This window comes from Panicum virgatum, chromosome 8K, assembly GCF_016808335.1.
Source record: "Panicum virgatum strain AP13 chromosome 8K, P.virgatum_v5, whole genome shotgun sequence".
Lineage (NCBI taxonomy): Eukaryota > Viridiplantae > Streptophyta > Magnoliopsida > Poales > Poaceae > Panicum > Panicum virgatum.
In genome coordinates, this window is record NC_053143.1 from 55,463,666 (window position 1) to 55,471,097 (window position 7,432).

At 50.8% G+C, this 7,432-nt stretch overlaps 1 pseudogene; it reads left to right on the plus strand.

Annotated features, from left to right (window-relative positions):
• Positions 1–1,175: 1,175 nt before the first annotated feature.
• Positions 1,176–7,226, plus strand: LOC120646001 (annotated as a pseudogene).
• Positions 7,227–7,432: the final 206 nt, after the last annotated feature.

A 7,432-nucleotide genomic window follows, 5' to 3' on the forward strand; every position in this document is an offset into this window, starting at 1 on the left:
AAATTTAAAATATTCAAATTTCAACTAAAAAAGTTCCATAAGTAACTTATTTTAATAAAAAATGCGAAATGGATATCAAAATTTTTCTAAATATATAACATATCTATTGCCACTCTACTTGTAAGTTATTTGGATCCAATTTTTTCATGTTCATAGTATTTGGTTGTTTATAGTTATACCTATAATTTTTGAATAAATAAGATTCAAGTATGGCAACAATAGATATGTTACTTTTTTAAGAAAATTTTTGATACTAGTCTCTATTTTTCTGATTTAAAATAAATTAGTGTTTATTTTGTAGATCTAATTAGAATTTTTATTTTTATTTTTTAAACATACAAAACTACGCAAAGGGCGAAACTTGTCCGGCTTCGATAATTGGACGACTCTCGTTATTCGGTTTTGTAGTTGAAAGTTAAAAATCGGACTTTTGGAATATTTTGAGAGTGTAAACCCAACTTTCCATTAATTATTATGGCTGACAAAAAAACAATTTAATGGATTACTTGTTTGACTATCCATGTACTGAGGTGTCTGATCTGTTGAGCATCTGTTGTACAAAAGTAGGTGTGAGCATCAATATTTGTTGGATTGTGCTCCCAATCAAAGAAAGCAGAGAGTAGAATGATTCCTTGTGGATCAAGAGAGTAGAATTTTTTTTATTCGCTAGTACCCGGTAGTAGTGCTCCTACCGGTCAAAACTAATATCTGCTCCTCCTACCATCTCCACAATCTATCTTACCCGTTTGAAGCTCTTGCTACCCCTTTACTACCTCCCACTGCGGGTGCCCTTAGTAAAGGATGGTCAAGCAAAGCAATGCCTTGTTCGGCTGGCGGATTCAGCCGGATTCAGCCAGCCACAACAGTAATTTTCTCTCACGCAAAATCAGCCCAGCCACCAGCCAACCAACCAGCCAACAGTATTTTCCTCTCACGCAAAATCAGCCAGCCATCCAGCCAGCCAGCCGAACAAGGCACAAGCTTCAGGTAGGCAGTGTCTCTGGTCAATGCCAGCATATACTACTGTATGTAGCATTGCCGTGGGTGCCCAAATGTTCTCGGTCGAGGTAGGTGAGGTTAGGTCAGGTGAGGCGCGCCCCTGCTCTGCTCTGCTCTGCTCTGCTTTTGTTTCTTCTGTCTAGACTCTAGAGAGATGGTAAGCCACCCAGGCTAGTTTGGTCAATGACTAATCCATATATATAAGTTCAGTTTAATTAGCTGAAAGCAGCTTTTCAAAAAAAAAATAGCTGAATGCAGGACGCATATGATGGATGGTTCATGTTGGGCGGCCATCCATCCGTGGCACTTTTCCTTTTCTTAATCTGTAGCTTATCATCGTTCTCTGCTCTGCTCTCTGCTGACTGAGAGAGACTAAAAATAATAATAATGACAAGGCATGGCAGACTGGTGTATTGCTGCTTTTTCTTGGGAGGGAAGTGGGGCCGCCGGCAGTTCCCTGGAAACTGCTCATCGGCTGATCGGCGGCCGGCGACTGACTGATCCATCATCCATGGATGCTGCACTGCACTGCATTCCGCACTGCCACCTGCACACTCCCTTTGCCTTTGCTTGCTAGTTGCTGACATACACCAGCTAGTAGCAACGGCTCTGCTCTGTCCCCGGCCATGGCCGCCGCGCCGGAGGAGTTCCTCTTCGTCCACCCGGACCCGCCATCCCCCTCCGTCTTCCTCGACCTGCCGCCCACGCCTCCCCACGACGATGACATGGCGCTCCCCTACATCGCCCGCCTACTCATGGACGAGGAGGCCGCCGGCGCGGACAGCTTCTTCTACCAGTACCCCGACCACCCCGCGCTGCTCCAGGCGCAGCTGCCCTTCGCCCAGATCCTCTCCGACAGCGCCGCCTCGCCATCCGTCTCCGCCGACACCGAGGCGGAGACGGTCGCCTCTCCGGCCGCCGACCATGCCACGGACATGGTCACCTCCGCGTTCCTCAAGGGCGTGGAGGAGGCCACCAAGTTCCTCCCCACCACTGACGCCCTCCTCCTCGACCGCACCAGCAGCCTGGGCGAGGTGCTCAACGGCGGCCATGCCAGGGGCCGCAAGAACAACAGGCATGCCGCCGGGTACGAAGACGACGACGCCGACGCCGACCCGGAGCCGGAGGCGCGCAGGGCCACCAAGCTCGCCGCCCCGGAGCCAGAAGAAGCCGCTGCCCGCCAGATGTTCGACGACATGATGCTCCGCGAGCGCGACATATGCATGAAGGGCGTGCAGGCGCAGCGGCGGCGGCGGAGGCGCCGCGGCGACGGCGACGGTGACACCATCGCCGACGGCGACGCGGTCGACCTGCACGCGCTGCTGCTCCGCTGCGCGCAGGCCGTGGCCGCGGACGACCGCCGCGGCGCGCACGACCTGCTGGCTCAGGTCCGGCGCCACTCCTCCCCCACCGGCGACGCCGCGCAGAGGCTGGCGCACTGCTTCGCTGAGGGCCTGGAGGCGCGCCTCGCCGGCACGGGCAGCCGCCTCTACCGCTCGCTCATGGTCCGGCCGACCTCCGCCGTCGACTTCCTCAAGGCCTACCAGCTCTTCCTGGCCGCCTGCTGCTGCAAGAAGGTGGCCTTCACCTTCTCCAACAAGACCTTCTCCGACGCCGCGGCGGGGCGCCGCCGCCTGCACATTGTCGATTACGGCATCGGCTACGGGTTCCAGTGGCCGGGCCTGCTGCGCGGGCTCGCCGCCCGGCACGGCGGCCCGCCGGAGGTGAGGATCACCGGCATCGACCTGCCTCAGCCGGGCTTCCGCCCCGCGTACCAGATCGAGGAGACGGGGCGCCGCCTGGCCACCTGCGCCCGCGAGCTCGGCGTGCCGTTCAGGTTCCGCGGGATCACGGCGAGGAGGGAGACCGTCTCCCCCGAGGACCTGGAGCTTGATCCGGGCGAGGTGCTCGTCGTCATCGGCCTCTGCCACTTCCGGCACCTGATGGACGAGAGCGTCGTGGTCGGGCGCCCGAGCCCCCGGGACGAGGTCCTCGGCAACATCCGGCGGAAAACCCGGTCCGGGTTTTTTTTCGTTCCCGGTCCGGGACGGTAAACCGGATCTGGTTTTTTATATTTTATGCTTCTAAATCCAAAAATACAAAAGTAAATTTTTTGTGTGTTCCGGTTTTGAACAGTGTCACCGGTTTTTGAAACCCTAGGCCTGGTGCCCCTGAGGGCCAGCTGCAGGCCTGCAGCGTCGCCGACGAGGCCGTGTTGGCAACGTAGGCAGGGTAGCACTGCTTGTCCCAGGCTGCCCACTCCGGCGGGGGCTTGTAGTTGGTCTCCGCCATCTGCACCTTCTGGATCCGCCGCCGCAGCACGGACATGTCCTCGTCCACCGGCGCACCGCCGTACTGGCCCCGGCCGCCGCTCGTGCTCCGCCGGAACGCCGCACAGCGCGCCGCCGACTTCCTCCTCGTTGGTAGCGCTGGGTTGTGGCGTGGCTCGCGCCAGATTGCGCCCGGCATCGCCGCCGGGAGAGTTTGCGAGAGCGAGAGGGAAGAAGCGGCCATGGCGAATCGGCTCAAGAGCGCGGGGAAGAAACTCGCCACAAAAAAAAATAAAAAAACGGCGCGGAAGGGCCGATCGGGAGGAGTGATGGCGTGCCTATTTTTACCACAGGAGAGGAGATTTTGTCAATTGTTAGGAGATGAGAAGTTAGGATAGGGAACTATTGGAGATGTGTTTTTTTTCTTTTTTTCCAAAAAAACAAGAATGGGGAAGTGGGATTGTGAACTTTTGGAGATGCTCTCAGTAGTGTAAATATATTGGTGTGCAGTCTTATTTTCCTTCTATCTTACTATTACTAATTGAAGGCTCGAATGAGTCTCCACGTGAAGCCACTTAAAATCCTGGTGGGCACTCTATGCAAAAATAGAGAAATTCTAAAAATTCTCATAAAAACCAAAAACATCCGACCATAAATCTGACAACTCTAATTATCCACATCTGCCATTATAAAAATAGATTAAAGTAACATATCTAAATTATCCACCTCTATCATTATAAAAAATTCTAAAATAACCCCCCTAATCTTCGTATAAATTACATACCTATGCCATTATAAAAAAAACAATGCTAACAACCCTCTAAATTTGCATATAAGTTCTCCAATTATATCATTATTAAAGTTTAAGTAACCTCTAAATCTAAATCTAGATTATATAATTATAATAAAATAATAGAGTGCACCAATATAAAATTCTAAATTACTATTTCTATCATTATTAATATATTATTTATATAAATACTACCCACGATATTTGTCATATGTATTCATGTATGATAGAAGAGATAAGAATACCGGTTCACAAACTAATGGTTCAATTAAATATATATCAAATATATATGGAGGTGTGATGCAAAATATATTTATTACAACTAGATAATGATAAATATATATTTTAGAGTATGTGTCATATTATTTAATAGATGAAAGAGGGCGCGAGATAAATAATTATAATTATTAGCTATATTTTTTATTTATATTAATTTTAATTAGCCATACGGGTGAATGGGTTGACAGGCTAATTTTCTGCATAATTTAAAAACCACAGTAGGGGTGTCCCCGACTGTTTTATCTAAAAAAAACGTGTGCTGGGACTAGTAATGACATTTCTGGGATTCAGAGAGGGTATTAAGTTCGAAATTAAATTTAATATAAATCATCCATCGCATATACAATTCCAAAACAAAACCTTGCTGTGAGCATAAGCGTGGCTGGTGAAACTATCTGCAGAATTTGAGCATGAACAATTGTGAGGATTGTTCCCTTTGTCTGCATCATCCATCATATACAATTCCAGAATAGAACCTCTTGTTGAGGTAAAGGTTAAGGGACAGACAAAAGGGAATATGAAGATGATGGCCTGCCTAATAACAAGAAAGGACTTGTTTAGATGCATAAAGTTTTAAGTGTAAAATATTGTAACACTTTCGTTTGTATTTGGTAATTATTGTTCTGTCATAGGTTAACTAGGTTCAAAAGATTCGTCTCGCAAATTATAGACAAACTGTGTAATTAGTTATTTTTTAGCTGCATTTAATACTTTATGCATACGCTAAAAGATTCGACAGGAAATTTTGTAAAATTTTGGAATTTTAAAGAAACTAAACAAGCCCAAAGTTTCGTTCAGAAACTTGTAAAGCTGCTGCTGCTGGTGCATTGGAGACGATGGCTGTTTAGATACACCAAAACCCCCCACAAAAACATCACTTTCCATCACATCTCCATCACATCTCCATCACATCGAAACATTAAATGTAGCAATTGACACATGTATGGAGTACTAAATATAAATATAGGTAAATAAAAAAACTAATTGCATAGTTTTGATGTACGTTGCGAGACGAATCTTTTGAGCCTAGTTAGTTCATGGTAGAATAATATCTACCACAAACAAATGAAAAGTATTATAGTGCGCTGCAGTGTTTTTTCCCTGGCGCTACAGTCAATTTCAAGGGAACTAAACACACCCGATGAAACGAACAAGACAGTTTCGTTCAGAAACCAACTGAAATGCAACAAGAGGAGCACACCATCTAACTGCATTTCATTGGCTACGAAAAGAATACATTTTTTCCTCCTCACTAGTTGTGGGTTCTAAACGCAACAAGACACCGCGATTGGATTCCCTTGTTGCCATTTCTTCTTGGTGATGCTCCCTTGTTGGCATTGGGATGGGTTGGAATTGGAACCATCGATTGGAGCTCCACGAGGAGGTTCCCATTCCAGCAATCTTCCCCTTTAAGTATCGATCGGGGTGCATTGCAGATCTATAGTTACAGGCAGCCATGGCTCCCCCGGTGTTCCCCGGCGACGCCGACGAGGCGGCCGCCTCCTACCTTAACCTCTCCCGCATTGCTCTTGTCATTTAGGAGGAAGAGGAGGACGACGTCGCACTCGCAGAGTTGAGCCCGGACCACCCCGCGCTCCTCCACGCCCAGCAGCCCTTCTCCCAGATTCTCTCCGGCGCCCCCTTCTCGCCGGACCAAGGCCCCGTCTTTCCCGGCGACCGGGGTTCACCCAATCATGGAGGTGGCCACGAAAAGGAGGAGTACAGCACCGACATGTTCACCGCTGCATTCTTCAGGGGCGTGGATGAGGCCACCAAGTTCCTACCCGCCGACACTGCTGACAAGCCGCTGAGGAGCAAGGAGTCAGCCGGCGGTAGGGGCCGCAGGGACAGGTACGTCGGCGGCGAGCAGGAGGCTGAGGCCGGCAGGGCCAGCAAGCTGGCGACTGCCGAGTCGGAGGAAGCCAGCGCCCGCGAGTTGTTCGACGAAATGATGCTTAGGGGGATTCGATGCCTGCGCCAAGGGGATGGGGGGCCTGACCATTTCCATGGAGATGCCCACAACGGACAACAAGAAGGCGGGGAAGAGGACCAGGACACGAGGCAAGCGCCATGCCGCCAAGGTGGTTGACCTGCACACCTTGCTCCTTCATTGTGCCAAGGCAGTCATCGACGACCGTCGGAGTGCGGGCGAGTTGCTCAAGCAGATCAAGGACCACGCCTCGCCGACGGGCGATGCCGCACAGCGGCTTGCCTACTGCTTTGCACAGGGGCTCGAGGCACGCCTGGCTGGCACTGGGAGCCAGGTCTACAGGTCGCTCACCGCGGACCGCGCACCGCTGCTGGAGTTCCTTAAGGCCTACCAGCTCTTCATGTCAACCTGCTGCTTCAGGAAAGTGGCGTTTGACTTCGCAAACAAAGCCATCTTCGATGCTGCAATAGGGAGGAGCAAACTGCACATCGTGGATTATGGCCTCCACTCTGGGTTCCAATGGCCGGAGCTGTTGCGTCTTTTGGGGGCTAGGGATGGTGGGCCGCCAGAGGTGAGGATCACCAGCATTGACCTCCCTCAGCCTGGGTTCCGCCCAGCAAACCACATTGCAGAGATGGGCCATCGCCCGAGCAACTGTGCCCGTCAGTTCTGTGTGCCACTAAAGTTCTGTGCTGTGGTGGCACAGTGGCACACCATTTGCATCGACGATCTGAATGTGGAACCTGATGAGGTCCTTGTCGTCAGCGACCTGCTCAATTTCAGAACCTTGATGGATGTGAGCGTCGTCATAGATAGATCGAGCCCCAAAGATGTGAGGAATGAGCAGTACTCACTCCTAGCGGTGATGAGTGAATTGTCAACCGTGCGGTGTGATCGTGTGCTTGGTCTTTGGTTGCAGGTACACGGGCGTCGAGTGTCGACGGTGAGCTGCCGTAGAGGTGCTGTGGCCGATGGACCGTGCGGTGGATGGCGGTGAAGGGCAGCCGGGACTGGAGCTCGGACCGGGCGGCAGGTGTGGCGTCCACTCCTGGATCGAGGGCGCAAGCACCGGTGGATGGCGGGTTTCTTGGTTTGCGCCACAAAACTAAGTTGGCGGACGGCGGTTGAAGACGCCAAGTCGTGGAGGCACGGGCGTCGGTCTCA